This window comes from Equus przewalskii, chromosome 14 (assembly GCF_037783145.1).
Source record: "Equus przewalskii isolate Varuska chromosome 14, EquPr2, whole genome shotgun sequence".
NCBI classification, from domain to species: Eukaryota; Metazoa; Chordata; class Mammalia; order Perissodactyla; family Equidae; genus Equus; species Equus przewalskii.
Window position 1 is genome coordinate 50,420,556 of NC_091844.1, and position 27,371 is coordinate 50,447,926.

General features: G+C 37.4%; 1 protein-coding gene across 7 annotated transcripts in view; it reads right to left on the reverse strand.

Annotated features, from left to right (window-relative positions):
- Positions 1-25,350, reverse strand: part of FOXN2 (forkhead box N2) — a 57,469-nt gene extending 32,119 nt beyond the window's left edge. The window contains exon 1 of one of the 7 annotated variants that reach the window (XM_070572728.1): positions 25,205-25,350. The gene's annotated coding sequence lies outside the window, so the exon portion shown is untranslated. Of the gene's footprint in view, positions 1-5,958; positions 6,092-23,973; positions 24,221-24,355; positions 25,056-25,204 lie in introns of those variants that run through there. The other 6 variants (XM_070572726.1, XM_008529211.2, XM_008529212.2 and 3 more) reach the window with 6 other exon arrangements.
- Positions 25,351-27,371: the final 2,021 nt, after the last annotated feature.

The following is a 27,371-nucleotide window of genomic DNA, read 5'->3' on the forward strand; positions in this document are numbered from 1 at the left end:
TTTACACACACACACAGATGTTCATCCAAGAATTATGAAAGATAATAGAAAACTATAAACAACATATATATTTTATTTTAGAGAGATAGTTAAGTAAACTAAAGCACATCTATTCGATCTAATATTCAGCAGTCATTAAAAATGACTGTCTTGAAGATTGCAAACTAAACAAAAAAGCTAATTAGAAACTGAGGAAAAGTAAAAACTATACAAAAAGCTAACAGTTTATATTAGTAACTTGGTAATTTTTTTCTTTGTTCTATTTTCCAGTTTTTCTTTAATATGTTTATTATTTTTATAGTTTAAAATTAAAACAATATACTCAATGGGGAAAAAGTTGTGCTAGATTATTTTTAGTTGTAGTATTTCCATTTCAAAAAAATCAAATCACAAAAAGGTCACGGACTTATCAAAGGGCTGATGTCAAAAACAGAAACCATCTCTTATATTCTTAGTACAGCCTATGCTGTTACCAAGCTTTTCTATAACACAAATGAGCTCACTGGTAAATAGGGGAAAGATTTTAGTACAATGTGAAAATCACATTGGTTTGTACGTGATTTTCCCCAGCCTATGTTTTTATACTACTAACAAGAGCTGAATCCAAAATAGGCTAACAGTGTAAAGAAGCAAGCTATTGAAAATATAGTACTGTACACAATTCTCATTCAACCCATCTTCTTCCTTCCTCTTAGCACAGTTTGGACACATGCATTCTCCTGAAAGTGCTTAATGAGCTCTTCTCTCCAAATCTTAATGCATTTTACCCTGGCCTCTCTAACCCTGTAGCTTCAACCCTTCCTTGCACACCCTGCCATCAGGCTACCTTTGTTTTTTGTTTTAAATCCTAAATTGATTGCAGTATTTCTTTATTTGTAACAAATTTAATATATCTTTCAAAATATTCTAGTATTCTTATCAAGATTTACTGCTAGTGTTCTGGTTACAAAGCTTCACAGGTTTGGGGTGACTTGACCCGTCAGCTGGGTGCAATATTTTAGGGTTTTCAGAAAAGTATATGTAATACTACAACAGAAAGGTCTGTATATTTTACACCAAAATCAAGAAAACTTTTAGTTTTATTTATCTAGAAAATTCTAGTTTTACGAGAAACTACTTCTTAAAATGAACTGAAACCCTTCTGTAGCAGATCATTAATAACGTGAATGGAAGTTGCTTCATAAAGCAAAACAAGTAAAGAAATAAGAGGAAATCTGGTTTAGTGATGTAACATTTCCTTTTACTAATCTTTTAAGAACAATACTTCAACAAACCACATATAATTGTTACACACAATAAATGTCACTCTAAATCAGCATTTAAGGGCAAGAGAATATGATGTGGGATTTGAAAAATGTACTCTAATTTCTTAGGAGTGTTAACTAGCATAAGCCAAGTAATGAACACATCCACTAATAAACCACGTTCTAAAACCAAGACATTGCTACAAAATCAGGTAAATGTATAAAACAATTTAGCAAAGTATATATTTGTGTTAAGACTCCAAATCTTCTATATTTCAGGAAAGATCAGAATTTTTTTCTGACAAGAAGAATTTTAAAAGTGGACAGTTCAAATAAACCCAGTACAATAATCACTCTGGAACCCCTGTCTAGAGCTTCACTGTGGATTGGCCATGCAGTGTCTTGAGAAGAGGGCTCAGGATTAAAACGTACCATTTTTTCACAGCTGTGCAGCTCGTGCATCTGTTAAAGGTGTCTAACAGAGATCTGCATATTACACTCAATTTTACAGTGATATTCTACTCTAGGACAAGAAAAATAAAATTCTATACTGGAATTCTTAGACCATTTTCCAAAAGGTTAGAGGAGAGCACTTTTGCTTAGGTTGGTAATTAACATTGGTCTGAGAGGAAATGCTTGACAGAGACTGGATAAGAGAAGGGAAACTAAGGCACTGAATTTTCAGTATTGTCTAAAACATAAGATGCTGGATTACAGACCAGTAGAGGTATTACACTGACAGCTTTTTTTTTTGCCCAAAATAACTAAGAAACCTCTTAAAAACAAAATGTTGGTTATGACTGCACAGATTTTTTTTCACTTATTTTGTCTGTTTTTAACTAAGAAAACAAAAAAAATTTTTCTTTATAGTTTTACCATGTTAGGATCCCTAAACATTCTATTTAGCCCTCTATGTTTTTTAAACAACATATTAAATTGAATTGTACTCAAACTTATTTTTTCCCCATCAAATTCATTAACACTATTGCAGCAGTAATTCATTCATTTCTACAGATGACTAGTATTCTATTTTATGAATATACCACAATTTATTATACTCTTAAGGACATTCCTTTGTTTATGTTTGGGGCTACTACAAGTAGTATTGTTATGGACATTCTTGTTCACATCTCCTGGAACACAACTGCCAAGAATTTTTCTGGGATATACAGCTAAAAGCAGAATATATGTGAAAGAGCAGAATTATTGGATCACAGAGTATTCTTCTCTTCAACTCTAACTGCTAATGATAAATTGCTACCAGGAATGCATGTGTATTCTGTTTGCTCCACATACTCATCAAATATTTTTCTTGCCAATCTCATGACTATGAAATTGTATCTCCTTGCAGTTGAATTTGCATGTCCCAGATTAGTAATGGGGTTGAATATCTTTTCATATATATAAGAAAACTAACTTGCAAATAAATATTTAGGTTTCCTCTTCTATTGTCTATTGAAGTCATTTGTATTGTTTGGATACTAATCTTTTTATGTGATACAAATATCTTTCCATAGTAGGTGGCTTATCTTTTCAGCCTTTCTTAATTGCCTATTAATGAAAAAATTCTTAACTTTCATATGGTTGAATTTATTAACCCTTTCCTTTATGGTTACTGTAGTTTGTTTCTCATTTAAGAATTCCTTCCCTACATCAAATTCATAAAGGTTTTATTCCCTATTGTCTTCTAAAAGTTTTACAGTCTTTACCTTTCACATCTAAGTCTTCAATTAACCAAAAATCTATGTATTTTTTAATCCAATTTCATTTTCTATATATGAATACATATGTACATATATATGTATTCATATATATATGAATATATATGAATTCCAGCATGATTTATGAAAAATTTCATTCTCCCTGTTGGGAGAACCAATCTGCCATTGGCCCCCAGCATCCCTGCACATTCTCGCAGGGTATGCCAAGAATGAAAGGACTTTACATGCGCCATTTCTCAGAGTTATGTTTGCCAAAAGCAAAGCTACGGAATGACCTAACATCTTCTTCCAGACAAAAGGCAGTCCAAGCTCAGGGCCGACCCTGTGGCCGAGTGATTAAAGTTCTGTGAGCTCCTCCTGGGTGGCCCGGGTTAGCAGGTTCAGATCCCAGGTGTGGACCTACTCCACTCAGTGGCCATGTTGTGGAAGCATCCCATATACCAAGAGAGGAGGATTGGCATAGATATTAGCTCAGGAATAATCTTCCTCAAGCAAAGAAACAAGAAAGTTGGCAACGGATTGTTAGCTCAGGGTGAATCTTTCTCACCAAAAACAACAAAAAAATGCAGTCCAAGCCTCATTAACATTTCTTCTTTCATTCATGAGTTAATTAGAAGAATGTTTCTTAATTTCCATGTGATTTTTTTCTTATTGATTTTCATCTTAAATGAAGTGGCCTATAGAATGCTACTCCTTTGAAATTTGTTGAAACTTGTTTGATGGTCCAGTATGTCGTCAATTTTCATGATTCGGTTGATGTTTCCACAGCGATTAGATGAAAACATGCCCATTGTACCAAGCTTGTTAATTATACTGTTTAAATTTTCTATATTCCTACCAATTTTTTTTCTTTTTGGTCTACTTTATCAAATACTGGGGAAGATACATTAAAATCTCCCCACTATACTGGTGAAATTTGTCAATTTTTCCCAGTAGTTCTGTTATTTTTTGTTTTGTGGTTATGGCTATTAGTTGCATACAAATTTAAAACCTATATATTCCTGGAAAAATGAAACATTTACCATTACACATCAATTCTTTTTATCTCTAGTAATTCTACTTGTCTTAAAGTCTATTTCAAATGATATGCCAGTTTTCTTTCCATTAATATTTGCCTGGTATATCTTTTTCATTATTTTACTTTCAACATCCTTTCCTTTTGTTTCCCTGTAGTCCCTGTTCTAAATCCCATATATAGCTGAACATTTTAAAATATAAGGCATAGATATACTTGAATCTACTTCTATCGCTTTATTTGGTGTTCCGCTCTTTGTTTCCTTCTTTTCTTGCCTTCTCTGGGATTGTATTCTTCTGGTTCCATTTTTTAGCACCTACTAGCTTGGAAGTTATATATTTATTTCCATTACTAAAGCGTTACCTGAAAAGTTTTACCCTGCATACTTATCAAAATCCAAAGTTACCTTTAGCTTCTCCTGAGTATTAAAAAGATCTTTCAAATACTAGCTCTAATCACCTCCTCCTGGTTTATAAAATAACTGGTATTTAGTAAATAACTAAAATAACTGGTACTTTAGTTCTTTTTTTCCCTGACCCCACAACACACTCTTCTTAATGTTTATATAGTTAATTTCTATTGATTTACCCATATACTTACCACTCTCTTTGATCACCATTCCTTCTTGAATCTTAAGACTCCCTATGAGCTTTTGCCTTCTACTTAAAAAGTAGTCTGCTAGTGGATGTTCAGATTTTATTTCTCCGAGCATGTCTTTATTTTACCCTTGTTCTTGAAAGATATTTTTGCTACTTATAGAATTCTAGGTTGAACTAGAATAGGTTATAGTTGTTAAGATTTATTTTCACTGAGTACATCATTTCATGGTCTTCTATCTCCATGACTCCTTTTGAACCCTGATATTACTTTGAAAGTGTTCTCCATTTTCTCCTAAAATTTTCTCCTTTATTAAACTCTTTTATATTTTCCATTTTCTTGTCCCTCTGTGTTGCATTCTGGATTTCTTCAGATTTATCTTTCATTATATCAATTTTTCTTCACAGGGGTCTATTTGCTTTTATCTATTCCTTGAATGTTACTTTCAATTACTGAACATTTTCATTTCTAGAACTTCTGATTCTTTTTACAAAATGTTTGCTCTTTTCCTCATTTTTAAGCTTTCATTGAACATATTAAATATACTTTTGGGGGGGAGGAAGATTAGCGCTGAGCTAACATCTGTCAATCCTCCTCTTTTTGCTGAGGAAGACTGGCCCTGAGCTAACATCCGTGCCCCTCTTCCTCCACTTTATATGTGGGACGCCTACCACAGCATGGTGTGCCAAGCAGTGCCATGTCTGCACCCAGGATCCGAACCAGCGAACCCCGGGCCACTGAAGCAGAATGTGTGCACTTAACCACTGCACCACTGGACCGGTCCCTAAATATGCTTATTTTATATTTTACATCTGATAGTTCCAAGATGTGAACTATTTGCAGGTTTGATTCTGCTGATTCTCTTATATTGTGCCCTGTTTCCTTGGATGGTTTGTAAATTTTTATTATAAGCCACCCATTTTCATTAGAACTTTACCAACAGGAATTCTTTGATGGTGATGATTTGTGTTGCTTCTGTCAGAGCCCTGGGATTAGTAACAATCCAAGATCACTTTAAATTCTTAGCTTGACGTTTAGTGTCAATTCAGGCTGTAAACCAGTGTGAGGGCCGGTTTGTGGCAACTAATTCTCAGTAGAGATTTTATTTTTCCCATCAGCAGCAATATTCTAGAAAGACAATTTTCCTTGTCATCCCTGGGGACATGAAGGGAAATAATTTCTAGATCACTCTTATACCTAGAAGGTATAGCCCTACAGGGCTCCAAATTAATGAAGAAGACTATTTCCTGCTGACGTTTTACCTTAGCTAGGTTTGTGCCTTGCTTCCTGATCCATAAGCCTCACAAGGTCATGAAGACAGAAGCTCACTTGATTTCGTAAATATCCTCAAGATAACAGCCAGCTTTAGTACTCAGCTTACCTCACTGAGTTTCCAATTAGTGTTCGGTCTAAATATTCTTTACTTTTGTGCCAGAGCATTGATGCATTTTGTCTAGCATTTTAGGTTGTTTTCAGCAGAAAGTCTGGTCCAGGTACTTAGTTCACCATACTGCTGGAAATAGACATTGACATTAGTTTCTGATGGTAATATCTCTAATGTATGTTATCCTGTATCTTACAGCATTGGTTCTTAAGTTTCTTCTGCCTCAGCACACTTCAGGAATTTAACTCACTCCGTTCATTATGACAGTGATTCCCAACTGGAAGTAGATAGAGGACATTTGCCTGGAGGTAGAAGGTGGTTATCAAAAATTCTGTGCAGGGGCCAGCCCAGTGGCGCAGCGGTTAAGTGTGCACGTTCCGCTTCGGCAGCCAGGGGTTCGCCAGTTCAGATCCCAGGTGCGGACATGGCACCGCTTGGCAAAGGCCACACTGTGGTAGGCGTCCCACATATAAAGTAGAGGAAGATGGGCATGGATGTTAGCTCAGGGCCAGTCTTCCTCAGCAAAAAGAGGAGGATTGGCAGTAGTTAGCTCAGGGCTAATCTTCCTCAAAAAAAAAAATTCTGTGCACATTTTGTTAAAGAGGGTGCTTCTTGGGACCAGCCCCGTGGCCTAGTGGTTATGTTTGGTACACTCTGTTTCAGTGGCCCAAGTTTAGTGTCCAGCCGTGAACCTATACCACTCATCAGCAGCCATGCTGTGGTGGTGGCCCACATCCAAAATAGAGGAAGACTGGCATAGATGTTAGCTTAGGGCAAATCTTCCTCAAGTAAAAAGAGGAAGATTGGCAACAGATGTTAGCTCAGGGCAGCAAAAAAAGAAAAGAGGGTGCTTCTTCTCATCCCTTTTAAAAATCATACTCTTTAAATATATGAAAGATATTCTAAACCCTTAGCTATGATTCAGGTTCATCACTATAAACAAAAACTTGATAAAGAATAATACTTATAGGGATTTCTCAAGGATATAGGACTAACTGCCACTTTATCAGTTTCTCAAATCAGGATGTCCCATGGAGACACTCTGGGAGTGACAAGTTTTGCAAATTTTCATTTTGTGCTTTCATTTCAATAATAGTATAATGTATTTCACCATTTTCAAAAAGAAAAATGAAGACAAAAAAAAAACTACTTCAGGAACTAAAGTCAGTGATTCTGAAAATGGAATCTGCCTACAATTTTTTTCTTTAAAAGAAATCCATACATTATTCAAGGTGAGAAATATGGCTCCACACTAAAAGGCCGAACACTGCTATGCTTGAGTTATTGGACTAATCTTCTTAGTTCTATATCCTAGTCTTCATTTGTCCTATCGTCACTGCACCTGATTATACAAGTATACGATCCCTTATCTGAAATCCCTGAAGTATTTCAGAATTCAGAATATTTTGGATTTTAGAAAGGGACTACAATGCAAATATGATGTGTTATATGATGTATCAGTAAGGTCTGAGGCAGTACCCCTTAATAAACACACTAATATTTCTGCAGCAAAATGTATATTCACATGAAGAGGGAGGTAAATAAAGACCATAAGCAGTGTTATATTAGTTCAAATCATGTTTTGCCATTAAATGGGTTAAAAGAAAACTTTTGGTTTTCAGAGTATTTTAAATTTCTAAATCACAGAGATGGAATTATAGAACCATTATCTGCTACAGACTGGAAAGCCAGGTAAATTTCATTAGAATTTCATATAAGATCACAATAAGTAAGATCTGACAAGGCAAAGAGCTCATCTTAAGGTGCACGAATTTAATGCATAAACTTTGTAATTTTTTTCTCCAACTACTCAGGAGTCCCTTTTTGTCTATTTGTAGTTTAACAGTTAAGGATACAGAATAAGTAACCTCCTGATAAGCAGGAAATGTATTATATTATAAATTCAAAATGTCAGAAGTACCTAAATGTATATAGAAATTTAAAATATATACCAAAGCTAAAGTTATAGCTATACCGGATTATGATTACGGTATTTCTACATCTAGCAATATGGATAAAAGGTAGAGAAAGAGACGTATAAGAGATATGCTATTCAGAATAGCCTCTCCTGGCCCTTTTCTATGAAACTTCAAAAAGAAATCTCTTACTCCTACTCCACTAATGGCTCTGCTGTTGTAGTTGTTAGATTCTATGGTAAAGTAGCGTACAACTGTAAAACAAAAGGCTTCTCCCTTGAACAAGGATTAATATATGTAATACTAGGAGATACTGAACAGAAATTTGAGGGAGTAGCATATTTGAAGTTAAAATTGTGAAGGATAAGAATTTCACATTATAAAAAAAATCATAAAAGTAAAATCTATATCATTATTCTTGATACTATTATCACAACTGAAGGCAGTGAAGCAGAGGGTTAAAAGCATGAGCTGTGAAGAGACATTGTCTGGGTTCAAATCGCAGCTCTGCCGCTCAAGAAGCCGTAAGATCTTACCAATTTAGAATTCTAATAGTACTTACTTTCATAAGATTGTCAGTACACATTAAATGAGAATAATAATGAAGCACTTAGAACAGAGGTAGAGAGTAAATACACAATGAATACTAGCTATACACATGATAATTATTATTACTGTTGTTACTAATTTTTAAAATTATTGTTAGCTTTCTTCCTAAAGTAGTAGATTTATAAACGTTTTATCTTTCAGATACAAAAATTAGGGTACAAAATCAGTAACAATACTTTATGTTTTAAAGTTTGGAAGTTTTTAAAAAACACTCTAGTATTAAGGATAGGTCTCCCTTATGACCAGTGACACACTGGCAAGGCAGGCAACTAAAATTAGGACTTCTGAGAAGAGGGCTGCAGTAAGTTTCATCATTTTCTTTATGATGCGACTTTCACTTCCTTATTCTACTTGTTTCCATGAACTTTGTCCGTTATGCTATGTCAATATTTTACCAATCATGCTACATGACAGACCCTTCTTCAAATCTTTCTAGTCTAAGTAATTTAAATTAACTTAAACCATATAAGCTTTCAGAATTTTTTTAGTATTTTTTAATAGCCCCCAAAAAGTCTAAGTTCCTTTATTAACAGATCTGCCTGATGCTAACATTCTCACACACGTACACAAAATTTATAAAAAATAAAGAAAATAACTACACTATCTCTGAAATAAAATATGTTGAGTTTTCACTAGTAATAACATTCTTAACAAAAAAGAAAAGATGTATTGGCAAACATAATGCTATAATCAAAACAGGACAGGAATATAAATACCTACATATATAGTTACATTCATTTGTATAAAACTCATTCAGAATTTACTATCTTGTTACAGAATTCTTATCAAGTTAAAATATTCAAAATAATAATTTCTTCTCTACTTTCAAGATATTATTTATATTTTGAATTTCAGTATATTATCTATAGTACTTTAAAAATATAGGTTCGTGAACACAAAATTTAATGACCCAAAAAGTCAGGCTCTCAGTCTAGCAATTCTCACGAATACGAAAGTTTTTTAGTGTATACTTTAGTAAGTAATATGGATCCACAGCAAAAGAGGAATAGCTGCAATTAACTCAGTTCTAATAATGATGTTTTATTAATACTTTTAAAAAATGCTTTTCAAATTACATTATTGAGTCTATTCATCCTACACTTTTCAATTTTAATTAAGTTTTAATCTTACCTATATATACTTCTTAGAGCCCTAAATCTATAAGTTATTGTTTGCAAGATGATTTTTTGTTAAAAATGTACATTTAATCCATTATATTATCTAGAAATTCTTATTAGGAAAAAAAATAGCACTGAAAAAAGACTCAGGTCAAAATAAAAATATGATAGTCAATTCCGGATATCCCAAAGCAAATTTATTCCAATTTATTTTTTTCCTTGCACCCCTGAGGCAATTACTGAATATGTCTTTCCTCATTACTCAGTAATGAGGAAAATCAATTTTGCTGTTTCTAAAAAGCTTTTACTACACTGGAGTCAAAAGAAACCATGCCATCTGTTATGTTCTACTAGAAGGGGGAAGAAGTTGAAACCAACACTTGAGCAATTGTACCAAGAGGCTCTGAAGAATATTGGCAGTCAGTTCTATGCTTAAAGCAAGGGATAATTAACCATGAACTACATGGCAGCATCTGACCTACAGATAAAGTTGTTTCACACCATTTTCACCCTACCATTCTAACTTCCTATTTAAAATCAGTCTCATTATAAACAATTACTTTAAATATCTAAATTCCTGAAGCATGCGTCAAATGAATATGATTTTTTGGGTTACATTTAATTAAACACATTTACAATTTCTAATTCTGTCTTTTTATGTGGTCTTAAGACATTTGGAAACTATTTTTATCGACTTATTTTACCTCCCACCAAGAACTTAATGTCATCAGTAAAATCAAACAATCTTACAAATATCAAAAGAGCAACCAGGGACTAGGCCCCACCTCAGATTTGTGGCTTTCCCATCCAATTACTTTAAAGTAACCAATATAAAAAAACCACTGACTTGGGCTAAGATAACCCTAGCAAAGGGAAATAGGCAGTCATTCACTTAGTTCAAGTCACTAAAAAAAGTTTTTCATAGAAAAAAAAATCTACAAAACTAGGGCATAGCATAGAAATCCAAAATGTTCGTGAATTTTATTAGAACTGCCTGGCAATTACCTCAGTTTTTTACTGTAATTTAAGCTTTGTCTCTGATTAAGATATATTATATAATAAAAGAAATTTCCACTCAATTCCCCTCTCTTTTCCTCACCTCCAATCTCCTTAAGAATTAACTATTTTTATTAATTAATTATAATAAGGTATCATTTCTCAAGACTAGGAGCCACAGCATTATATTTCCTAGATTTATTCAACAGTATAATAAGCTTATTATAATCAGCTCAACATAAAATATTTTAGCAGTTTACAGATACTAATTATTTCCTAAATCTTAAAATTCTTCATTTTCAAAAAAGGAAAACAGGAGCTGGCCCGGCGGTGCAGTGGTTAAGTTCATGTGCTCCACTTTGGCAGACTGGGATTCACAAGTTCGGATCCTGGGCACAGACCTACACAACACTCATCAAGCCACGCTGTGGTGGCATCCCATATACAAATATGCAAAAGAGGGGAAGACTGGCACAGGTGTGAGCTCAGGGCCAAACTTTCTCACCAAAAAAAAGAAAGAAAGAAAAAGAAAAGAAAAACAATCTTCTTCTTGTTAATTTATCACATTGGTAGCAAAAGAAAGTGTACGGAGCACATACTATTTGCAAGGCACTATGTAACAAACCTAAGAAACGTTAGAACTTTAAAGATACTCTATTGACTCAAAATAGCTAATAACTTTGGTAACCCTCAGGTAAGAAAAAAAATAAGACATATAAAAAGAAGGAAGTCAAAACCTTTCCTATTGAATTAACAATACATTCTTTGTTTTGATTAGAATCTCTATTAAAAATACTGTTCATACCACAAAATCCAATATTGAGATAAGAGGGTAGATTCAAATTCCAAATGTACCGCAAAAAGACGTATTTTAGATTATAATGCTACATGATGTCATGTATCCAGGACAACTGAAGCATTATGGTCTCTTTAGGAATAAAACTGCCTCTTGGTCATAGATTTAGGTGACACAGCATGTGATCCATTGTCTCTAAACAAAAAATGTGTGCAGCTGCATTTTCCAGTCAAGAAAGGAGGAGGGGAGCAGAACACAAAAGGGTCAAAGATTTGTCTCATAGGAAAACTGTTTTCCAATATGGGTGAAAAAAGAAATGAAATTGAGGGGGAAAAAACCTTTCTCAAACTCATGCTAAAAGCAGAAAACACAAAAATCTGGGGGGAAAATTCTGTTGTGGTAACCTTCCACCGAATCCACTTTTCTCCTACCCTAACTTGCCCAGATATACTGTGTAAACCACGGTTTAAATGTCACTTCTATCTAAATAATTTTGTGCTATTTGTACATAGTATATAGAGCTTCCCTACACATTGTTGCAGCATTTGTCTCCCCCCGAAAAAAGTCTAAGTTGTTCATTAGTTTCTTGGGGAAGTTAAAACAAAGCAACAGCTCCATAAGTAAAAAATGAAACACATTTGCTTCTAACCAGTAAACAAACCTGATATTTTCTGTATAAAGACCAAATGCTTTCCTTTACAATGAATCCCTAGCACATAACCTTCCCTTTCATACAAAGAAATACTGATTTCAAAAAGTAGTACCATAGAAGATCTATATTGAGTGAAAACCATCTTCTCTGACAAGAAAAATGGCTATTTCTAGTAAGTGTTAAAAAAAAGTTGATGACAAAATAATTTGTAAATTTCTATTGGTATCTAACACATAGCACTAATTTATCCTACATGTTATTGAATATAGTGACAGAAAAGAAGCAATACTGGCTCTCACAGTAATTCTAGCTTAGAAAATCCAACTTCTCAACCTTTGGGATTGTAATCAATGAGGTGTCTGAACAAAAATACGTTAAAAGCTGAAAAAACTGACAGCACAGAAATCAAAAAAGAAAAATAACCACTAATGGAGGGAAATATCCTTACTATCTAGAATTAGAAGTAATATCACCTGTGCTACAATCCATATAGTAACCAATTAGCCAACTAGCACTTTGGTTCTTTGATAGTCTTATGCTGCACTTGAAAAGTAAGGCTGAAAGGAACAAAGTTACAGAAACCTGAAAGTCAACAGATCTAACATCCTAAAGTCCAAAGGTAAATTTGGTTGGCATTGAATACATACTGGTGGTATTCTTTGTCATCAAAGTTATTTACGTGTAATACCATTTTCAATGCCTTGAAGATAAGCCATAATTGTCACCATGCAGTAAATTTCGTACAGCCAACTGTTCCACTGAAAATAAGCATCTTTTAAAAGCACATTCATAATCAGAAATACCTTCAATAAAGGCAGATAACAGTATCTTATCTTACTAACAGCCCCCAATGTCAAATTTAGAAAGCAAAATTTAGGACTCTATACTGGTTGATTTAATATACTGATTTTATATGTACTTCTAAAATGACACAAAAGTATATATACATATATATATATTGTTTTTTTCCTAAGATTCACCCAGAGCTAACATCTGTGCCAATCTTCCTTTATTTTGTATGTGGGTCACAGCCACAGCATGGCTGCTAATAAGTGGTGTAGGGCCACCCCCAGGAACAGAACCTGGGCTGGTGAAGCAGAGCGCGCCAAACTTTACTACTAGGCCACACACTAGCCCCAAAAGTAAGGTTAATTTAACATAGAATTGAGTCCATTTTAAATAGGACTAAACTAACCCTATATGTACGCTTACTGAAATAAAATATATTTATGCTAAAAATTGTCAAAGATATTTATGTTATTAATTAGACTATCTCCAGAGCATTTTACAAAGTAATACCCTAACAAACATTCAAGTTTTTAAATAAACTTATGCGGAATATAATCTGAATTCTAAGCAGCCACATCAACTGCAGCTATATACAGCTAAGTAGTCTAGCTGTCACTTCTAGTAGACAGGATCAGCATCTGAGTGGATGCTAGTTCTATTTGATAATATAGAGAATATTGAAAGAGAAAATGTCTGTTATTCATCTTGGAGGTAGATCAATGTTTGTGGCAGGTTTTTTGTGTTTTTGTTTTGACCTGCTGAGTTTGAGATGCTCCAGAGGTCATTCTTAACTACTATACTAGGTGCCATCCCACCTAGACTGCTTGGTAAGTATGAAAGGAAGACAAAAAAAAGTATATGCTATCATCAATATATCTCACTCAATAGCTACATCCTCAAGCTAATGCTCATCTACTTGAAGTTACTCCAAACCAGACTAATCCTGTTCAAATACTTCCTGTGCATTTTTCTATTTATATGCTTTCTCTGGACTATCTACTCTCCCTATCACCATTCAGCCAAAACCCTAATATTTAAGGCCTAATTTAATTACACTTCCTCCATGTAATTCCCACCTGAACTTCTTTCAGGGATTTTTTTGTCTCTCCTACTATGTTGCAATTGGATTTATATGTCCTCTTTTTACCATCGTTTTCATGTCAATAGCTCAAAAGAGACAGTAGACATGAAATTATTTTATAAACACTGAAGTTTCATACTTTATAAAGTACTTAATCCAGACTAAATGAAAAACCAGGAAAGGAGAAGAAAAAACAAAGGACACAAGACCCCTAAGCAGAGTACTTCAAGCAAGTATAATCTGGCCCTAATTTGTCGCCAATCAGATTAGAAATGCAAAGAGAAAATTATACCCAAATTATACATATTGTTAAGCTTTTTCAACTGAACAAAGGAGGTGTTTTTATCAAACTATATGGAACAAAAAGTTGAAGGGTGAAGTATGATATTCATTAAAAAAAAATTACTGAGGAATGAACATTCAAGTACAGAATACTATGCTAGATACTATGTTTCCATTCTGCTTTGTGATATTTTCACTTCCTAAATTTTAGTTCTTCACTTAAGAAGTATTTCGAAAATAGTATTATCACAAAAGAAAACTCTTTAAATACTAATTATTTTAATTCCACCTGAACAATATGCCATTTTGAAATAGTAACTAAAGGAAGTCTACAGAAGATCCATTTGTATGAACTACTACTAATGAAAAAGTTTACAAAAACAAATAGAGATAAGGAGTTTATTAAAGGTACGGATACACCATCATGACTATAAAAACCACCTCACCCAATCCCACTCTTTGGGAAAGTTAGTTCCTACTCTGCTTTCCACAGTACTCCTGAATCTATGTTTAGAAGGGTATGTCTCACATTGCAACTATTTACTTACATACATCTGATTCCTAACACATGGTAAGCATTTGATATTTGTTAAATGAGTATCTTCACCTTGTAAAAATTATTTATATCTTTTTGTTCTAAATATCAAGAGAACTTCCCTCTAAGCTTTCTGATTATTTCATATTTCTCAATTATTATCTTTATATAAAGGGAAATCAACAAATTCTCAAAACTCTAACCAATCAATATTAAGCTATTAAACTCAATTCTTTTCTGTAATTTAAGAATGGCCCTAGAGTGGTGCACCTACAACATGACTAACAATAATGTACAACTGAAATTTCACAAGGTTGTAAACTATCATAGTCTTAATAAAAAGTTAAAAAAAAAATGGCCCTAGGTGTACGTAATGCAGGTTAGCTTTTCAATATTGGAAAGAGCTAAAGCATTAAATGTCAACACACTAAAGCTTTTGTATTTGCAACAGAAAGATAATCCCATGACCCTTTCACAATTTCCCAAAGGATCTTTAATAGATTTATTTGTAAATGCTCTCTCAACTAAGAAGAAATAATCAGGCCAAAACAACAGGTTCAGAGCGTTATGACATGTAAAATCAGTGGACATCATTAAGTGTCGGTAATTTCAGAAGAAATGAAAGTTTTTTGCCAAGATTTTTGGAAAAAAAGATGTGACAATGCCCAAAATTAAAATTACCAAGAAGAGGATTATGGGAAGATGGAAGAAAAGTTTTGATTCCTCATGAATCTTCAGCTAAAAACCGAGCAACTAGAGAACAAACGCAAAAACCCTTGGGTAACATTTACAACAAAACTATTTGACAAAGTCTCCCCACAAACCCCAAAACACAGAGCACTGAAAGAAACCACCAACAGCTACAGACTTGTTTTCTATCAGTGTCTAAGTGAGAGAAAGCAGAGGGAAGCAATGCGGTATCTGAGGGATGTGAGAACAGAAGCAAAAAACAGCCAACAGGTATTCACTGCAAAGCACTGAGAGACGGTCTGAGAAGCTGAAACTACTACAAGCGTGGATAAGTGCAAAGGGTCCAGAGTAAGGCCTTAGATCTCTTGAAACTGACACCTGGGGCTCTCTTCCAAGACAGACCCTACACTTAAGAGAAAGTGCTGGTAACAGAAACAAAATTGAGCAGGACAGGGACAAACAAGATGAAGGAAAGAGAAGGTCCTGATGGAAGTGCCAGAGTAGAACAGAGCCAGGAAATCTCAGCAAGCCATCTACCATTTTTCCTAATGATGCACAAAAATAACAGAACCCATGAAGTTAAAACAGCTATCTGAACCAAGCCTCCTCCTAGAAGTTCAAGAAAACCAGTTTAATATAAAGAAATGAGCAAAAGTATTGAGGCTGAATATCATACAAAGTCACAATAAGAAAAAAGAAACAGGAAAATAGTCAAACTCAGAAGCGGGGGGCGGGGGGAGGAGGGGAAATGGGAGTTGTTCAATGGGTATAAAGTTTCCATTACACAAGATGAGTAAGTTCTAGAGATCTGCTGTACAACACAGTGCCTAGAGTTAACAATACTGTATTGTACACTCAAAACTTTGTTAAGAGGGAGATCTCATGTTAAGTGTTCTTACCACAATAAAAAAATTTTTTAAGAAATAAATAAAAGAAAAAAAGGAGAATAAAATAACATCCTGCAGACAATGAAAGCACGCCAGAAAGAGATGCTCACAGGATAGATAAAAACGAGCTTCTATTTCAAAATGAGAGTAAAAGAATTATACAAGATATGAAAGAAAAATACAAATAAGAACTGGAAACGCTCAGAAATAAACTGACAGAACTCAACAAAGAATTTGAAGTAAAAGAAAAAAAATCATTTCAGAAATGAAGACTTAAAGGAATACAGGAAAAAATAAACATCTAAGATAAAGCCTTAAGTGAAACAGAAGGTGAAAATGAAGAAAATGTGATCAAAAAATAAATAGAGAGAGAGGGACGGTGCAGGCAGGCTTAACTATAGCGTCTGGGTAATAAAAATCAAAAAGAGGGCTGGCCTGTGGCCGAGTGGTTAAGTTCGAGCTGCGCTTTGGCAGCCCAGGGTTTTGCTGGTTCAGATCCTGGATGCGGACATGGCATGGCACATCAGGCCATGGTGAGGCAGTGTCCCACACGCCACAACTAAAATATACAACTATGTACCAGGGGGGTTTGGAGAGAAAAAGCAGAAAAAAAAAAGATCAAAAAGAAATTTAATTAAGTAATTTTCAAAAAAGTCAGGATAGTGGTTATTTTTTGAAGGAAGAAAGTTATTTTTGTGAAGAAGCACATGGAAGGGCTTCTAAAGTGGCTGGCAAAATTCTATTCCTTAATCTGGAAGACCATTACATGGGTGCTGGCCTTATAACAAATTCACTAAACTACACGTTTTGTTTTGTGTAATTTTCTGCATCTACACTTTACAATAAAAAGGGTAAAAAAGGAATTTAGGAAAATCAAAAACTACAGATGACATTAATTTAAAACCACTTCTAGATATCAACAGAAAACAGATTAGTGAAAAGCTTTTGGAATAATCTTCAAACCAACTTAAAATTACATAGCCAACCAAGAAACCAATTTTCGCACAATGTTTTGTCCTGATATTTGGCAAACATGACAATGAATTAAAAGTCTACAATCGTATTATACAGTACTCACCTGTTCTGTTTCTCATATGTAACCCATGATTTAAAAGTATCTGATATTTACTCATTCTTAGAATAAACTGCAACTAATATTTAAAATGTGTGAAAGATTCTTTCAGTTAAGAGGTACTCTAAAACTGCCAAGAAAACTCATCTTTGTGACAAACAAACATGGTAGTCTTAAAAATAAACATAATTAAATTCAACAAGCATTTATCCAGCACATGTGATGTATGAGGTATTTACAATTTAGTTGAAGGGATAAGTGATACATAAAACTATAAATGGAAAGATATATTTACTAAATGCTTTAAGAAAGGTACAAAGTACTACCGGTTCAAAAGAAGAAAAGGGCATCTCATCTGTGCTATGGCATTTAAATTCTAACCAGACCCTTCTCATATGCCTCCAATCTATCCTCCCCAATACTGGCAGAGTGATCTTTCAAAGACCAAAATCTCCTTTTTAAACACTTCATAAAGTACAGGACACAGCAGGCAATTCAAATGCCTTACAAGGCCTGGAAAGGCAACAAATGAGTGAAACTGGCTTGGTATAAGACAACAGAGAATGATGGAGACGGCCAAAAAGAAGGCAGTTACTTATAAGCGTCAGTCAGTACTGCCATGTAGGAACATGAAACCAATGCTGTCACAAGATGGCAGAACTCTAGATATTTCAGGTGAAGTGTACCAATATTTAGGCCCCAGGGCACAGTGGTTAAGTTCAGAACGCCCTGCTTTGTGGCCCAGGTTTGCAGGTTCGGATCTCAGGTGTGGACCTACACCACTAGTCAGCCATGCTGTGACAGCGACCCACATATAAAATAGAAGAAGACTGGCAGAGATGTTAGCTCAGGGTGAATCTTCCTCAAGCAAAAAAAGAGAAGGACTGGCAACAGATCTTAGCTCAGGGCAAATCTTCCTCAGCAAAAAAAAACAAAAAACAGTTAGCAAATAAGGGAAATATGAAAAAATATTACAAGCCAAACTAAACACAGCTGTAGGTAAAGTTTGTGAACTCTTACTTACACAAACTCTGATATTAATATTCCAATAGCTGACCCCTAGATGCCCTCAAAACTGAACAATAGCTGTCTTCCTAACTTAAAGGAAAAGCGAACAAACAACTTTCTCTCTTACAAAGTTATCTTAAAACTCTAGCACCTACTACCATTAGTCTGCTAGCAATAGGCAGCAGATGACAAAACAAGAAAAAGTAGGAAAGAACATTTGGTAGTCATCTCAAAACTACTTAACTGTTTCTTGGTTGTGATTGTTTTTATCAACAGCTGTGCTCATAAGTTACCATTTTACAGTGTATACATGTTATATGGTCAAATTTTCTATTCCTAAAATTGTTTCTACATTGTATGACAGAATAAAATACATAAATGTATTTGCTCTTTAGCAAAAGAACACCATGAGACTCCAGAAAAACTATAGGCCCAATAAAATTTAAAATCTTCGGTAGAGTGGCCTACAAATTCCCTAAAATCTCTGGCTCCTATGTGCCACTATTTCACACCACCCCAAGCATCCTGACTATACTATGCTCTTTCACTCCTTCATGCTTTTAGATATATTGAGGATCTCTACCCCATGTGTTAGAACTGCCTGAAGTCATCTCTCCAGGAGCCTTCCTTGAATTGTCTGTTTTTTCCATCATACTTCCTTAGCATCCTATATAGAACCCTATTATAGAACTTACTTGCTATTTATTATTATTCATAATTATTTGCTTACCTTTCCTTCTCTGTCACTAGACCAGCAGTTTTCAAATTTTTGACACTATCCCCCAATAAGAAATTTATTTTTATAGAGATCTACAACACACTACCTACACTACATAACACTTTTATCCTTACCACATACAACACAATAAAATTTTCTACTTGATTTTTTTTTTTAAGAAACGCTGGTCATAGTTTGCTACATTGAGTCTATTATCCACTTAAGAAATATTGCACTAGAATATAAATCTTTCTACGCAGAATTCAATACATTCATTTTTATGTTCTAGCACAGACCACTTAAAAAACAAACGTTTCAATGAATGAATAAATATAGTAGCATCCTGTACTAGAAAAATGAAAGAGTAAGGCTTTGAAATCAAGCAGACCCATCAGCCACCAACTTCCTTATGCCGTCTTTGACAAATGACTTAACCTCCTTGAATCCCAAGGAATAACACTACTTACTTAACTCACTATAACAATAAAGTAGTAGCATTCTTGCCACAGAATAGGCATTCTATAAATATTAGTGTTCTCTCCCTACCATGTATACTTCCCTAATCCTTCTTGGGGACAGATCAACATGCGAGCATCCGCATCCCGGGAAATAGCCATTTTTCAAAGGCTTCAGGTCACAGTACAAAGAATACAAAAGTTTACAGTCTGACAGACTTGGGTTCAAATATCCAGTACTGCATTTAAATAACTTTTTATTATCTGTTTATCTATAAGAATAAAACACTTTCTGCAGGGTTATGAGGAATTAAACTGTATACTCATGTGTTTAGTATAATACCATGACAGAACATAGTAGGTACTCAATAAAAGGTAATAACTGTTGCTATGATTATAATAAATGTTGTTCAATCAGCATAGAGGAGGTAGCACTTATGCTTATTTATTTTTTTATTTTTATTTTTTTGTTGTTGTTGAGGAAGATTCACCCTGAGGTAACATCTGTTGCCAATCTTCCTCTTTTCTGCTTGGGGAAGATTTGCCCTGAGCTAACATCTGTGCCATTCTTCCTCTATTTTGTAGGTGAGACACTGCCACAGCATGGCTGACGAGTGGTGTAGGTCTGCACCCAGGATCCAAAGCTGCAAACCTGGGCTGCTGAAGCAGAGTGCACCAAACTTAACCACTACACCACGGGGCCAGCCCCTGAGGAAGCAGCATTTAACTAAACTTTTAAGGATGGAGGAATTCGACAAAGGTATAGGGCAGGCAAAAGGAACTGCAAAATTTTAATTTACAAGAAATCCCTTCCCTTTTTTTCTGTATTTCCTCTTTTAAGAAACAAACCACAGGGGCTGTCCCATGGCCAAGTGGTTAAGTCTGTGCACTCCGCTTTGGTGGCCCAGAGTTTCACTGGTTCGGATCCTTGGCGCAGACATGGCACTGCTCATCAGGCCACGCTGAGGCAGTGTCCCACAAGCCACAACTAAAAGGACCCACAACTAAAAAAATATGCAACTATGGACTGGGGGGATTCAGGGAGAAAAAGCAGAAAAGAAAAAAAAGAAAATAGGCAACAGTTGTTAGCTCAGGTGCCAATCTTTAAAAAAAAGATAAATAAATAAAATAAAAAGTTTATTTAAATAAAAAGACTTAGGGTAAGGGAAATAAGGAATACATGAATCAAAATCCCTTGGTAGCAAATGATGATAAACATTCTTTTGGTCCCTTTATATTTGGTGGTAAGACAGAGATAGCATTCTCATACAGTGGAAATAATGTTAATAATAAAACAATACCATAGGCATTGAACAAGTCTATAGTATTAATTATGAAGTCATATATGACCCAAAGAAAATACACCTTGAATTCTAGTTTCCCAAGGCATCATTCTTAGTCTCCAACACTTCAATTAACTCTCTGGCAAAATTTATAACATTAGTTGTCACATCTATATTAAACGGATTATCCCAAACCTCTAATCTCTAGTCACTAACGGTCATATTCACCTAGTTATCTCCCACTCACCTTATACTCAACTAACTAGACTCTCCATCTTCTTGATGATGCTCCCCTTCTAAACCGGCTTCTCAAAGTTACTAATTTTTTCTTCAAATAGATCTGTCTTCTTCCCATTCCTCTCCATTCCCAGTTAATAATTAGTCCTGCACACTGCTGTCAAATGAACTTTCCTCAAATAAGGATTTTATCCTATCATTCCCAGGCTCAAATGCCATCTTTTTTTTTTTTGACTAAACAATATTTAAATTCAGAAGTGACGTTTTCAAGGCCATCCATAATTGGCTATTTTTTTGTACCCTACACTTGTAAAGAAAGACCTTTCCATCCATCTCTCCACCTCATACCATAAGTGCTGCCTTTCCTTTACTCAGAAAATAATCAAATACCCACTAAGCATATAACATATATCTCAGAAAATAAGACTCCTCTGGGTGGTCAAAGACTCTATAACATGCTTGGAGTGATAAAACCTAAAAAGATAACTGACAAAGAATATGGTAATTTGTCTTATTCACTTAGTTCCTATAACAGTGCTTAGCACAAGGTAGGTGCTCAAAAAATATTTATTAAATGAAAACAAGGCAGTACAGAACGCCACAGCCGAAAAGAAACACACTATCAGAGAAAGGAAGAATTTTCAGTTAGAGAGGTGAAAGCAGGTCTAAAATTCTATGATTCTAAGGTTCGCAGGACAATCAAGATTTCAGCCAAGCCTCAAGATTGAGTAGATTTTCAGTTAAGAGGACGTATGTAGGTGCATTTCCAACAAAAAAATGTTATACCAGCAAAGGTTAAAAAGAAGTAAAATTGTTATACCATGTAAAAGTAGTGAATAATGAACAGTTCCTATAGGTTAGTGGAAGATAAGATGGAGAAGACTGGGACCCAAAGTTTGGAAAAGTCTTGAGAAGAAATTTGGTATTCATGCTTGATGTAATGGGTTTTGGTCATCAGAGTGATATAATCTTTAGGAAGATTAATCTAATGGGAGTAACATGAAGGCTAGACTTTAGAGAGCAAGAACCTTACTTTCTTCAAGAAGCCTCCCCTGCCTACTCAAACCCTCTAGTTTCCTTCTCCTCTTACCTCTTATAGCACCTGCCTGCAACAGACAATTTAACTCCTAATTATATCCTCTTACACTGCACTTTTTTTATGTGTATTAATCTTGTCTCTTCAATCTAAAAATAGGGATCAAATCTTAGATCTCTTTTTCTTCCCTAAAAAATCAGCAAAGCATTGGGCCCTCAAAACTTTATTTTGGAGGACCTTTTCGCATTTACGCAAAATCCAGTTACTAAAATGACAACAATCTAAAAGCAACACAAACACACATACAATGAGTAGCTAAGCAATAAGCTGCCATAAGAACAAGAATAAGTCTTGTTTGGATGACATTTTTTAAAGTTCCACTTGACAGCTGGATCCCAGAACTAATAATGTAGTTATCTTCCAACATATGTTTTCAGTGCTTCCTGCTTTATATAAGTATTTCATCACCTCATTTACTTTTCTTTCTCAACTAAGCATTGCTCTCAGTGGTCAGCAGACACACACATTTCTCAATTGAATTATCTTTTCTGCACTGAAGCCTCCCCAATCTTTGTATCTATTAACTTCACTGATTGAGAACCATTGTTACGGCGCAATTAAAATTGTAATAAATTGTGTTGCTATAACTTCTCTACACAATTCTTTTACACATTCTGAATGTTTTCTATGGTTTAGTACTCTTCAACTAAAACTGATTCAAATAAAAACATGTTACAAAAATAATTCAAATCCATCAAAGCATTCACAAAATGAAACAGGATACACTAGTAACTAAGGATTACATGTACTTAAATTCTAAAGATTTCCAAACTCCCCAAAAGCTCAGATTTTTAATCTTCAACTCTTTGACTTTTTACTTTGATATATTTTAAAAATTAAATTTCATTACCTTAAAATAAAATCTGTTCATGTTAAGATTCATATTAACTGTTAGTACTTTTCTCGAAAAGCTTAAGAAAGTGCACACGTACAAATCGAAGTATTTATTTCATCCCTAAACAAGTATTTTCACCGATAACATATTTATATCTTTTCAGATCACGATTTTTATATAAAAAGAAAAAATTGAGACTTTTATAAAACTATCAAAAAGAAATCCGCCAGAATGTGACTGTCTCTGATTACATTAGAACCTCTCATTAATGGTTCTGAAAGTCAAACGATTTTTTTTCCAGAGTTAGGAAACTCCATAATGTAATATTTTAGTCTCCACCACTCCTTAATGGTACCTAACACTGCTGAGATTTTAAAGATGAATCATCAAAACGGCAGAGAAAGGCAAAAATGTCAATATACACTTTACAAGGACTGCAAGGAAACGGAGATAAGTCTCACAATTCGAATGAAACAGAGACAGACATGAACAGTTCAGCTTTTTCCACTTCCCCATCTGAAAAAAACACCAAAATAAATGTGGATGCAATGCTACAGCACGGTTACAAAGCCCCTGGCTACCAGCGAAGCCTCAGCCCCAGAGGCGCTAGGGCACTCTCTTACACTCAGCCGGCCACGTGGCTGTCACCAGCACAAGGAAGACAGGAGAAACAGCATAAAGTATCCTGGAAAAAAATAACCGACCTCCTCCCCCAACCTCAGAGTTGGGATAGAAGAGAGTCTATGTCATTTCTTTGCACGCTACTTTTTTCCAGTAAGGAGAAAACGAAGTACAGGGGATGCTTTAAAGAAACTTTAAAGCAGAAATCAGGTCCAAGAAGATCCCGAGAGTGTGCCCCAATGAATGAAATACCCCAACTCCCGCGAGCCGCGGTGGAAACAGGCATCTTGCAAAGGGGTAGAGCTGAGTAAAACAGGAGGCTGGAGCGGTACGCACATGGGCCGCTTTCCCCCGACTCCCACCGTCCTCCGGGCTCCCAGACTCGCTGCAGCAGCGGTGGGGCGACCTCAGAGGACTGAGGGGCCTCGCACGCGCCCTCCCGACCCCTCACCTTCCCGGGAGAGAGGAATGAAGGCTAGAGGTAAGCACCGGCCCGAGAGGGGCGGCGAACAGGAAGTGTCCATATTGCAGCGCTGAAACACTAACTCCCACCCCAGCGAGACCGCCACCCCCGGAGGCCCCCGGGGCGCCCGCTGGAGGAGGGGCCCGAGGGCGCCGGGGTCGGCCACCCCCACATCCGGGCCCCGCGCCTGTCCACCCCAGCGGCCCGCGCCCGAAGTTCAGTCCCGGCCGCGCCCGGCGCCTCCCCGAGCACTACCTGGCCGGGCCCAGCCCGTCCGCCCAGGGCCGGACGCGGACTCCACGCGCGGCACTTCCCTCTGCGTTCCAGCGGGGGAGGGGGCGCTGCAAAGCCTCCCGAGGGGCGTGGGGCACTTCCCCTAACCGCAGAGCCGCCCCGAGCCGAGCCCTAAGCGTCGCGAGCCTTCCCGGAGAGCCTGCACCCCTCGCCGCGGTTTCCGCCGCGCGACGCCGCTCCCGGGCGGTCATTACCTCTCAGGAAAAACTCCGAACTCCTCACGGGGCCGCCCGCCCCGCAGTCGACACGCCCCGCGAGCCCACACACGACCCACGCCGCGCGCCGGCGAGACCCGCGCGGAGCGGCCAGTTCCTCACGGGACGAAAATGTCCGGGCGCGTCACGGGACGGTCGCCCTCCGCGTCCCACGCCCGGCGCCGGCCGCACGCGCTGCCTCCGCGCCCGGGAGCGACGCCGCGGGCTGGGGCGGGGAGCGCGAACGCCGGGCGGCGCCGGCCCCGGAGAGCGCCGCTCCGCCCGGGACTCACCGTCAGCTCGGCCGCCGCAGCGGGGAGGCGAAGGACGGGCAGGGGAAGACACAATATGGCAGAGCACCGCAGCTGCTCCGGCAGCTTCCAGCAGCCGCCTCCGGGAAGACGCGGCAACGAGCAGGCAGCGGCAGCTGCGGCGGCGGCCGCGGAGCCCCACATCCCCCGCCCGCTGGCTTCCTCCCCCGGCCCCCGCCCTCCCCCGCTGCCGTGGCAACGCGGCGCCAAGGAGATTAGCCCCGCCCCTCCCTCCTGTCCCCGCCTCTCGCGACCCTCGGGAGGGGGGCTCTGCCCGCCCCTCCCCGGCCCCTCCCGCCTCCTACCGAAGGGCCGGGCCGGGACCCCGCAGGCTGCCCAGAATGCAGGGTCGGGGAGGAAGGGGGATGCGGTGTCCGGAAGGGCGGGGCTCTCACGGAAGGCAGGGCGGAGACGTTGTGGGCTAGTGCGGGTTTCGGGCCGAGGAGGGGCTGGGGAAGGCGGGAAAATGGAAAGGCCTCGCCTGTCCCAGGAAGGGCCTATAGGAGTGCGGCAGGGCGCGGCGCAGCCTCTGAGTGGCCGAGCCGGGGCGGGGCGGGCCGGAGCGGGGCGGGGCGAAGGGGCCGCCGGGGCAGCTCAGTCCCGGGTGCCTGTGCTGGGACTGCGGGACGGCCCCCAAGGGCCCCCGCTTCTGTGGGGTTCGCCGAGAGCATTCCGCCTGTGGCCAGGCTTTGAAGCCGCTTTAGGAAGGATAAAGCCTTAATCTAAACTTAAAGTATTGTTACTCTCGCCTGACTTAAATTTTATCTGGAAACTCAGCTCAGTGTGTTTGTGATGAAAAAAAAGAAAGGACTTTGGAATCAGATCCAAAATTTAATAAGCATAGCATTCGCTGAGTGCTCACTAAGTGCTAGGGACGCGGCTAAGTCCTTTACATGCACTGTCATAACCATAATGCTAAGATAGCATTGCCGGATAAAATACAGAAATGCCCAGTTAAATCCGAATTTCAGATAAATGTAGAAAATTTTTAATATAAGAATGCTCCATTTGAGATGTACTTCCTCTTTGTTTTATTTTTGTTTTGTTTTAGTTGTTGTTTTTTGCTAAATCTGCCGACCTTATCCTAACTCTTACGAATTCCTACTTTACAGATAAGGAAACTGAGGCGTAGAAAAATAACTTATGAAATATAAGGTAAGTGGCAGAACTATCATTATGATCCTGATAATTAAATCTCTGAATATCTGTATCTACATCTTCCAAAAATAGAATAGTGATACCTATCTCACAAATGTGTTGAATGAATTAGAAGAAAATGTATATGAAAGAGACCTGAACAGTGACTGATTAGCATTGTAGGTGCTAACAGAAGTTCACTTCCTTCCTGAACAATTAATGTTAACTGGATATTCACTAAGTGCCAGGCTCTGAGTATAAAGTGAGCTGAGCAGGCTGCCTGCTGATAATAAAGTCAAGCTGTGGGGATGACAGAGAGATACAAGAATTATAGGCATCAGAATATGTAAAAACAAAAATGAAAGTGTTCGACCCTCATTCTACAGATGAAAACGCGTTTATATGATATGTCCAAAGTCATCTGCTGGTTCCATTTGTTTTTCATTGCACTGTCCTGAAGGGCCTCATAGCTGCATTCAGAGTAAAAGACCATAAGGAGAATGCACAATATGCTTCAATTGAAGCAAGAGTTGCTTCATTTTCTCCCTTCAAAGCAATCACTGTTGCCCCCCCATGTGGATGAATTGAAGGAAGTTCCTGGAGGAAGAGTGTAGCAGAAAGGGAGCAGAGGAAAGAAGGAAGGGAAGATGGACAGAAAGTGGCTTCTGGAGAGCTACAGCTTCCTCAGACCCCAGTCTTGTTTCATCTCTGCTGGCCGTTGTCATGGTGGCCAACAACGTAATATAGTTGTTCATCTCCTTACAGGTTATTGTACTCATATCTTACTTGATATATTGAACTGTAGTTTTTATTTTCCCTTCTAATCTCTTTTAAACTCAGGTGGCCAAACAGACCTCCACAACTCTAGAAGAATCGCAGAATATGAGAGCTGAAAGTTCTGTATACTTTATAGATATATCATCTAGGAGCCCAATCTATCATGGATGCAAAAACCAAGCCAGAAAAGTTATATAATTTGTCCGAGGTCAAGTAATGAATCTACAGCATCCTCATCCACTAAGTTCTCTCTGCTTTTCCTCTCTACTGACTGATTGACCCCAGGGAGTCTGGGCACGTTGAAATCATCTCTGCCAGTAAGGCTCCCATCTCCTAGGAAATCTGTCACACTTAGAGTCCAGGGACACTTGTATACTTAGAGGCTATTTTAGAGGACTTTGAACAACTACCAAGGAAAAGTTCTGATTAAAAATAATGATGATTCAGAATGAGTAGCTTTTCCCAGGAGTTTTCAAGAGTAAAAAGGCTAGGAAACCAGAGCTTAACTCTTTAGGAAAAAGAAGATCCTTGCATTTAAGATCTCTTGTGAAGCCTGTG